Source organism: Ambystoma mexicanum, chromosome 4q (assembly GCF_040938575.1).
Source record: "Ambystoma mexicanum isolate Mex_15411 chromosome 4q, UKY_AmexF1_1, whole genome shotgun sequence".
In the NCBI taxonomy this organism is placed as follows: domain Eukaryota; kingdom Metazoa; phylum Chordata; class Amphibia; order Caudata; family Ambystomatidae; genus Ambystoma; species Ambystoma mexicanum.
The window spans coordinates 213,061,322-213,071,146 of record NC_090928.1 but is presented as its reverse complement, the minus strand read 5'-3'; positions in this window follow the sequence as shown (position 1 = coordinate 213,071,146).

Genomic DNA, 9,825 nt, shown 5'->3' with positions numbered 1-9,825 from the left:
GGTTGGGCTGTTTGAGGCTTGGAGAACTGGAGACGCAGCAGATGGAGAATAGACACAGCAGATGGAGAATGCACCTTTTGCTCGCATGCCCACATGTCCTATTCCCTAATCATTCATGTCTTCCTCTTTCCAACTTTTATTAAGACAATGACACAAATGAAAACGCGTGTTATCTCCACACTAGGTCACGCCCCACTTACAATAGATTTGCAAATCGTGGGTTGGAGGAGGGAGAGTGGCACTTGGCGACTTGAGGAATATCTCCTCAGACATCCTGATAACAGGGGTCATGTATTACAGCGGATTAAAGATTTCTTGACCAGTAACGATACCCCTGATGTCACAATACAAAATAGAAGTTATATGTTGAATGGTGTAATAAGGGGGGAGCTAATAAAAACTAGCCGCAGGGTCCAAGAAAGCAAGTAGATCAGTAGACTCTCATTTAGGCAAAGAATTAGAGAGTCTCAAAAGACAACAAATGCAAAAGAGATCATGAAACCTACATAAAAAAACAGCTGTGGTTAAGGGACATCTTATTATATTATTAACCAATGAGGCTCAAGGGAAATTGCTAATAGCATACATATTATTTTATGAGCATGGAAATAAACCTGGTGCCTTGTTGACACATATAACGGAGGCGAGTGCTGACCTTGTTTATATCCATGCATTACAAGGAAAGGATGGCAGAGACATGTGTGCCATGCCTAATTTTTAAGATCAACGCTGAAATTAAATTGTCTACCCTGTGCACGGTACAAATAACCAAAATCAAATAGAGGAGGTAAAGAAAAAAGAAAAATTCTACACTTTTTATATGAGGCAACGCCTAGGAATGCATCAGAACAGGAACGATATTTAAAAGAGGCAGCTCAAAGGAAAAGCATCAAAGGAAACGCGCAAACAGACCAATAGAAGATGAAGAGGCTATAAAGGCCATATCCCAAGTTAAACTCCAGAAAAGGCCAGGCAGCTTCACATCAGGATTTCATAAGAAATACTTAAGCTAGTTGGCCCCTATACTGACAAATATTTGTAACTCCTTTTTAGACCATGGATATTTAGCTGAATCTATCAAACATCACGATTATCCCTAAACCAGATAGAGTTCTCAAAAGATGCTCATCGTACAGACCAATAGCATTCATTAATTTAGATGCTAAAATATATACAAGATTCCTTGCCAAAAGGCTGGAAACCATACTACCGGAACTGATCGATTCAGATCAATCAAGATTTGTGCATAAGAGAAACCGCTGTGATAGTATTTGAAAACTTCTACACATTACAGATGAGTCTAATCAGTCAATATGCCATGATGCATTTCTGGCCTTGGATGCAGAAAAGGCGGTCCACCAGGTAAAGTGGAAATGCCCAGGAAGGGTAATCGAACAATATGGATTCTGCAAAACATTTTGAGAGAGGATCATCTTAAATTATGAAGAACCTAAGGTGAGAGTTGCTGTCAACGTCTCCCTAAATAAACCCTTCACCATAACTGGGGGCAACAATTAAGGATGTCAGCTATCCCTGCTGCTCTTTGCTTTAAGCAATGCAGCACTTTGTAACTAGGATACGGTCGAATATACATATATCTGGGGTCCCATGAGCGGAAGATAATCACAAAATCTGCTTACTAACAGACAATGTGATTTTAACTATAACAAACCTACCTGGCTCATTGGCACGAAAGAAATTTAAAGGAATTCATAATGACGACAAAACCTAATAAATACAAATGCAAATACAAATACTCACCATTACAGTGCCAGAGGTGACGGTTAAAATACTTTAGGAAAGGTACCCATACAAATGTGAAGATACAATCTATCAAATACCTGGTCATCCAATTAACCCCTAAATACAAGTCATTGTGTAGGGCGAACTATAACAAATTGTTCGTAGAAATTCAAAGTGATCTAAACAAATGGAGATGACTAACACTCTCATGGATGGGCCTTATAGCCTAATCAAGATGAATATACTTCCACAGCTGCTTAACATGTGCCAGGTTCTTCCAATTCCCATGGCTCAAAGTGATCTGAAGTGCATGCAAAACATTCCGTTTTTATTAATCGGGAAGGAGCTGAGCCCAGGATAATCAAAAGAATACGCACACAACCCAAAACCCATGGGGGAGTGGGATGTCCAGATATTAGCAAGAACTTTCTAGCAGCCCAACTCAAGGTCATTGTAGAATGGAAGGATTTTAAAGCGGAACACCCAGTGGTGCTTATCTAACACACCATTGCAGGCACAACAATTTGGACACAACCCTGACTAAAACCGAGAGAAAGAGCCTGATCATTATCCATGAATTCTGTCACTGCCCACATTCTGTCGATATGGGTTAGGGTGGCAGTCGAACATGGCCTCATGAACTTGTGCTCCCCGGCAAGACTATTCTTTTCAAAACCAAACTTCAAACCGGGATTAAACACATACTCATTTATTTCTTGGAAGCAAGGGGGTGGTCTACATGTGAGATTTTGTCAAGAGTTCAGATTAACGGGCCGATTCATGGAACAATTGTGCGCCGAAAATCCCAGCGCAAGCAGGCGCAAAGAGGCGCAAGCGTGAGAAAACAAGCGCACACGTGCGATTCAAGGAAGGCGCTGAGTTACTTTCCCACTGGTTGTGCGCCAAATCCGTGCATGGCGCACGCGGGCACACACGTCATCAAACGGCGTGCGCTTCGCGCACAGCAAAAGCACACATAGCGCAGCGCACACAACAAAAGTGGGCGGAACACGCGGAATGGGGAATAGCACGTGAAAAAGAAGGCGTAACTGGGGAAGTACTGCAGGGAACTACACGGAACGCCCACACACACGCGAACAACCCGTATTCATGGATTCGAATACTGGAAACCCACGCATGACAAAAGACACACACAGGCGTCAACGCGTCCGCCACACGAAGGCAGGCGGAAGCGTCCCCGCGCACAGCATAAAAGTGCATGCAAACAACAAACACGTATACGATGAATGCCCCATTTGTCGCAGCACTGATCGTGGGACACTGCAGGAGGAGGAGAATAGCCAGGGCACGCATTTTTTCACCACGGACAAGCCTTTTTGGGATGCCTGACGACCAGGTCTATGGCAGGTATAAGTTTCCACCCCATATCATCCTAGACCTGGTCAGGGAGTGGGAAGATGATCTAACATCCCCCACCCTCTGCTCCCAAGCATTGAGCCCCTTGGAGAAGGTGCTCAATGTCCTGCATTTTTTGGCCACTGGGTCTTTTCAGCGGACTACTGCCATAGTGGGTGCGGTCTCACAGGCCACGCAGTCACGCTGCCTACACCAGGTATTGGCAATCATGACAGTGCGCCCCTCAGTCCGCAGGCACATATACATGCCCAGAACACTCGCAGAAAGGTAGGCCGTTGTCCAGGACTTTTACAGGGTGGCACACTTCCCCAAAGTGCTTGGTGCCATAGATTGCACCCATGTGGCCCTACGTCCACCTAGGGCCACTGAGCACATCTGCCGAAACCGCAAGCACTGGCATTCCATCAATGTACAGGTGGTATGTGATGCAAAGGGAATCATCACCTCTGTCTATGCAAACTACCCTGGCTCCACCCATGACAGTTTCATATACAGAATGTCCGCCCTGAGCCGGGCCCTGGAAGCTGGGCAGCATGGCGACACATGGCTCCTGGGTGAGTACAAATGCCCGTGCACATGCATGCATGTCACACACACAAATACACAAACCCCAATAATCACATCCATTATCACCTCTCCAGGGGACAGTGCCTACCCTCTGAGCAACCACATGACGACGCCAATCCGGAACCCCACCACACCACCCCAGGTAAGATACAACGCGGCCCATATTGCAACCAGGGCCATAGTGGAGCACACATTCGGAGTGCTCAAGTCACGCTTCCGCTCCCTTGACCACTTTGAGGGGCAACTACTCTATGCACCCCCAGTAGTGTGCAGGATCATTGTGGCAGCATGTGTCCTGCACAATGTTGCAACACGGCAGGGCGTACCGGTGGACATGGTGGTGCCCCCACATCTCAAACCACAGGCACAGGCGCTGCCCATGGGAGGGGATAGGGCACGTGGCTAGGAAGCCCGGTCCAGCTTGTGGCCAGAATTTTCACCTAAACTCCCAACTCTGCGGAGTGTACACAGGCCTGGCACATACCAGGTGACAGGTGTCGATGATGACAAAGAGACAGTCAACTGTCACAACCTTACCACCCTGAGATTGTTGCCATGGAATTGCCACATTGTGTGCATCCCTAGCTACTTAAACACAAGTCATCCTGTGTGACCAAAAGGCACACATGCAAGGTGTGAATCACACAGGCCTGCAAAACAGGCCATGACTATCACTGGTATGTCACTCAAACCCTCCCAAACCACAACATGACATGGCAAGCAATAGCCATACACCAACACAGTACCAATAAGGTACACATTGCCATTTGAAAAATGTAAATAGGCATAAGACAATGATGCCTGACATGGAATCAGATGAAATGACTGACCAACAACCTCCCACCCAAAATAAGTCATACCCAAATGCATTCCAAAAGTTGTATTTGAAACATAACAATGAATGCCTGTCCATATGTACAATGTCCATTGCATAATCAACACTGCAGCTACTGTGTGCCGTGTCCACCTCCTGCAACACACTGCTCAGCGCACAGCAAACAGCCATTGCGTGTGATGCACACCCTGAGCATCACATCTAAGCGACAAACTACATAAAATAACAAAATTAGGCATGTACAGGATCCACAAATGGTCATAGAACATTCGCTGCAGGGACACAGTGGGCACCAAAAAGCAAACAGTGTACATGTGGACATGTAAGGGTGGTTGTACATGTAGTGGATCATAGCTCGAGTGTGTGGGTCAGTAGGGACATGCACTCAACATATGCATGTGAAGTCAAGTGACCATCACTGTCCTCTACACATCACATGTGAACATTCACCATGTGTATACCCCAGCATGTCAAACCACAACTATCCCCTCACACCTGAAAGGTAAACACAACACATGAACAGGCATTGATGAGCAGAATACATCATGTACATAGGAAAGCACAATTACAATTTCAGTGTAGCCAACACACTGCAGGGCAAGGCAACCATCAACAACAAAACACCCCCCTCCCTCACAAATCACCACGACCCACTGAACAACTGCATCTGGGTTATTCATCCGACATCCTTGAATTCCACCTGGCCACAGGATCACCCTTCCCCTTTGTCACCATCTCCCACCTTGTGTGTAAAAAGTTGCCAGCACCCTCAGAGTCCACCTAGATTTGCAAAAGCACAAAATCCAAGAGAACTCAAAGCAGGACAACACAGAAGCCAAGCAAATACCCTGCAGGCAGTAAAACAAACCAGAACAGCCTCCAGTAGATGACTTCAAGTAGCAGTACGCAACAAAGGCCAAGTACTACCACAATGATGTTAACAACCAAGGCAGCACAGTAAAACAATGTCACAACAGGATCTGAACCATGTGTGGTACATAACATAGAATGATGCAACACGAACGGATGTCTACTGTCACAGCTCCCGTGTACAGGTGCAGGAGTGGCACAAAACAACCACCCCACCGTGGTCTGGGTGCCTGCAAGGTCTTACTCACACAGGCCTCTGAGACCCTGGTGGGGAAGGAGGGTCAGGGATATGCAGTCGACACAGGCATTGGCATACTGGATAACCGGAATGAGGGGCAGGAGAGGGGAGTAGGATTTACACGGGAAAGTAGGGAATGCACCAAAATGTAGTACACACATTAACACATACACAAATAGACCAAACTTGTTCAAATGCACATAGCAGCAAATTACTCAAATGGAAGTCAAAGAGAAACTTATCTCTGGTGTGAGTGCTGGCCTCCTGCCTGCGCACTCTCCGGTTCGGTAACAGGAGCAGTTCAATGCTGCAAAGAGAGCCACAGTTAATAATCTGTGCGTGCCCAAAACACACAAACACATCACCAAATATGCCCCAAAGTAACAAAATACTCTACAAACAGACAATCTTGTGTGGATGCTTCATACCCATACGTAACATTACCCCTGTGATGGTTCATACACAGTCAATGCATTAAGTCAGGCACCTGTGGGTGCATGGCAAATGGAACACCAATGTGTCACGATTCACACAACATGCAATGTTTCCTGGGTAAGCAGATAGACGCATATAGCAAGGTCTGACTTCAGAACAAGTCCTGTACCACCATGACCAAAATAAAGTAGCCAGTGCATGTATCAAATTCTACTTGGAAATTAAATGCACTGCACCCGAGTCTGTCCCTTGCGGTCTGTCCCTGTGAGCTGCTTCATTCCATGTTTTGCAACGCTACATGGCTAATACAAGTGCCTCAATGGACCATGGTGGAATGGAGGGCATGTGCCACTGCACATGCAGGTGCCCCAGACAACTTTCCCATCAACTAGCCATCAGTCCACCAACACATCTGAGCTGTATTGTGCGCTTCAACACCAACATTTGTCCAAGCTCACCGTCAGTGCTGCTACTAAGCATGCATGTTCAACTGGCCAGGTGGAAGGTTTGCTGTGTTGTGACCCCCCTGTGCTGCTCACCTTGCCTGGAGTCCCTTTAAACACGTCATTGTTTATTGGATGTATGATCGCAATCCTTGTGCCTCTGCTTGCACACACATGCGCATGTCGGCACCACCAAACGTGTCCAGATTCCAGACGTCCAATGGCCCATGTCTGCTGGCAAAGGTGGTCTTGAGGCTCATCCCCCTGCAGAAAGTCCATGAAACACATGATTAATGCTTAATATTCATCTGTGTGTGTCTCTTCAGGAATTACATGAGTGGACCATGTCAGAGACGTACATCAGAAATCACACTATCAGTCCTTCTTTCACAGCAACAGTGTGGAACACACTATCTACGGCATGACTTTCAACAAGCACATGTTCATTAAAGATAAGAAACATACTACACAACGCATAGCAATGAATGTACACATGAATCATTAAACACCCCATCTAGCAAGAGAAGAACAGTGGTCAATTACACCCCAATCATCCCCACTAGGGTGTTAACACAAGTTCCACAGCAACAGACATGCCACAGATATGACAGTCCATTGCCCTTGTGTAATAGGCTGTTACACCGAACCATCCTCGCGAGCCCATGGATAAGGAAAGCAGGAGTGGCATATGTGAGTCAAGGATCCCAAGCGGCAAACGCATACACAAGACAAGCTTGAAGGGCCCAGCTGGAACAGACAGTGGATACTTTCAAAAGCCACAAAGCACCACACCGTCACATGAAAGCACAATAGACTAGCAATTTTGAACTATATTAACTAATTACACTAACTATGAAAAACCTACGTTTACCTTTTTAACTAACTATCAAACAGAAACTTAACTAACTAAACTAAAAAAAAAATCAAAAATGGCCATATATGACCCCGGTGGCGGGGGGAGGCACCCAGGAGGGGGGAGGTACAGGGTGCTGCTCAACACCCACATGCGATGATGCTGAGGAAAAATAAAAACCTCCATGGGCTCAACGCCTGCACAGCCTGACCTATGTGGGAGATAGATTGTCGTCCGAGTCTGGCTCTTCCTGGAAAGGAGGACGTGGCACAGGAGCATGACCACGCCTAGCCGCAGCTTGCACCTCGTCGGCAGCAGTTCTGCCGGACGAGTGAGCCTGGTTCTGTGTGGCGATGACATGTAGGTCTGCATGCAGAACCTCCCGTGATACACGTGCTTCCTCTTGCAAGGTAGCAAGTGTAACACGGAGTTCCTCCTGCAAGGCCTGGCTGGACTACCGCTGCACCTCCCGGCAAGCATGTAGCTCAGATGAGATGGTACGCTCAAGCTGTGCAAACCTCTCCTCTGCCCGCTCCCTCTGGGACATCAGAAGGACACCCAGAGTAGATCTGAGGGAAGCATGGTCCTCCCTCAGGGGCTTCATGTGTACCTCTGCATGAGCAGCAATTGCTTGACGCAGAGATGACATTTCACCCTGGTGTGTCCTGTCTGAGGCCGCCATACCCAGCCTAAGCGAGAGGGCCATGGACCATGCCGCCTGCTGCTGGAGAAGCACCTGCCTAGCAGGGGGGAGCACAGATTGGGCCACACGCTCCATGCTCTCAGCGATGTTCTCCATTGCTGCTCCCTGCCGTTCAGAATTGGCAGTCATGTCTTGCTCCCACTCAGTATACTGTGGTTGTGCGTGGCAACCACGTTGCTGGGCTTGACCCCTGCGGGACGCAAGGACCGTGTGTCCTCGTTGTGTTGGCACCGCCCGCGGCTGCACGACTACATGCCCCCGTCGACGTGATGTCCCAGGCACATCAGTGACTGGTGTGGAGGGTGACCCTGCGTCACGATCCACCACGGGCGGAGGTTCCAAGACTGTCTGACCCCTCAGTCCAGGTGTCGCGGACAGAGGAGTGTCCACATCAGAATCACTCACCCCTGACATATGGACCTGATGCTCATCCAACTTGACATGGTCGTCAGAGTGTTCATCAGGGCTGGACTCATAGGCAGCCAGAGACAAGATGTACTGTAGCACTTGGGGGTTTTCGTGGCCTGCCACCCCACTACCCCCACTTGTGCTGGGTTGATGTAGTGATAACACCCCTGTGCCTGGCATGACAACACCATCCTCCGGCTCCATTGCGTCATCATCTGAAAAATAGAGAGAAAAAAGGTCACTACACATGTTAGAAGCACACAACACACACACACCGACCACAAACACATCAGGCAGGCATGTGACACACAAAATAGAACCTGGCATGCATGCTGGGTCAACTTGGAATTGCTTCTGTGATCAGACCTGTTGATAGGTGGCAGTCTGCATTGAAGTGGTTCTATGCAGTGCAGCAAATATGTATGTTACTCACTACCTACATGTACAAGGACTCCCTGGTGTGTGTCAGAAAATGTGAAGGCAGTGCAAGGTCAACTTCAGGCATCACGTGCAATGTGCATTCAATGGGTAGCATATCTACAAGCAAAGCACCCCTCCATCCAAGTGCAAAAGCAGGGATGCCTAGCATGGTATCAAAAGGCTGACCATAGACCTGTGTATTGACAGACAGTGTTGACTAGCAATCACAGCTTCATGTGAGTCAAGTGACAACACTGCAAATGATGATGGGACAGTAAGCAGGACACATGATGAAACCTCTGGAGTCCACCCACGTGTGAAGAAGACACTACACCAGTTGGATAGAGTCATTGGCCATTAAACAGGCTGAGGCCTGTGACCCTCACAGATTGTCAGACCCTAAACATGTGTGCAACGCAGTACTGAGCCACAGTTGACATGGGAAGGCAGATGAAATGCCATGCAATTTGGATCATCATGGACTTGTGAAACAGTGATCATCCAGTCATGGACACATATGGGCATGCGTGGAATGCACATGGAGCATGAATGGGCACTAATGTCCCTGCGGGGGATCTGACCTCTGCACAGTCCAAGTGAGACACCCTGCATCAAGTACTAAGGATGTACCACAATGGATATGTCTGGCTGGCCACTGGATGTTAGAAAGTACACAGGAGGTATGACCAGGGAAGTAACCAACGGCAATATTGTAGCAGACCAGTGCTAAGATGGAATTGGGGTGCAGAGCAGGGGGTTGAGGGGCAAGGGAGGATGCCTACATTGGCTACCCCCTTGCCGGCAGAGGACACATGCACGTCAGTCATGCTATGCATAGTTCCTGGGCTGAGAGGAAGCTCACCCCACGCTACATGCAGAAGTGCCAGTGAGCTGGAACATGGACCGGAGGGGCATACTGGTAACCAGCATATG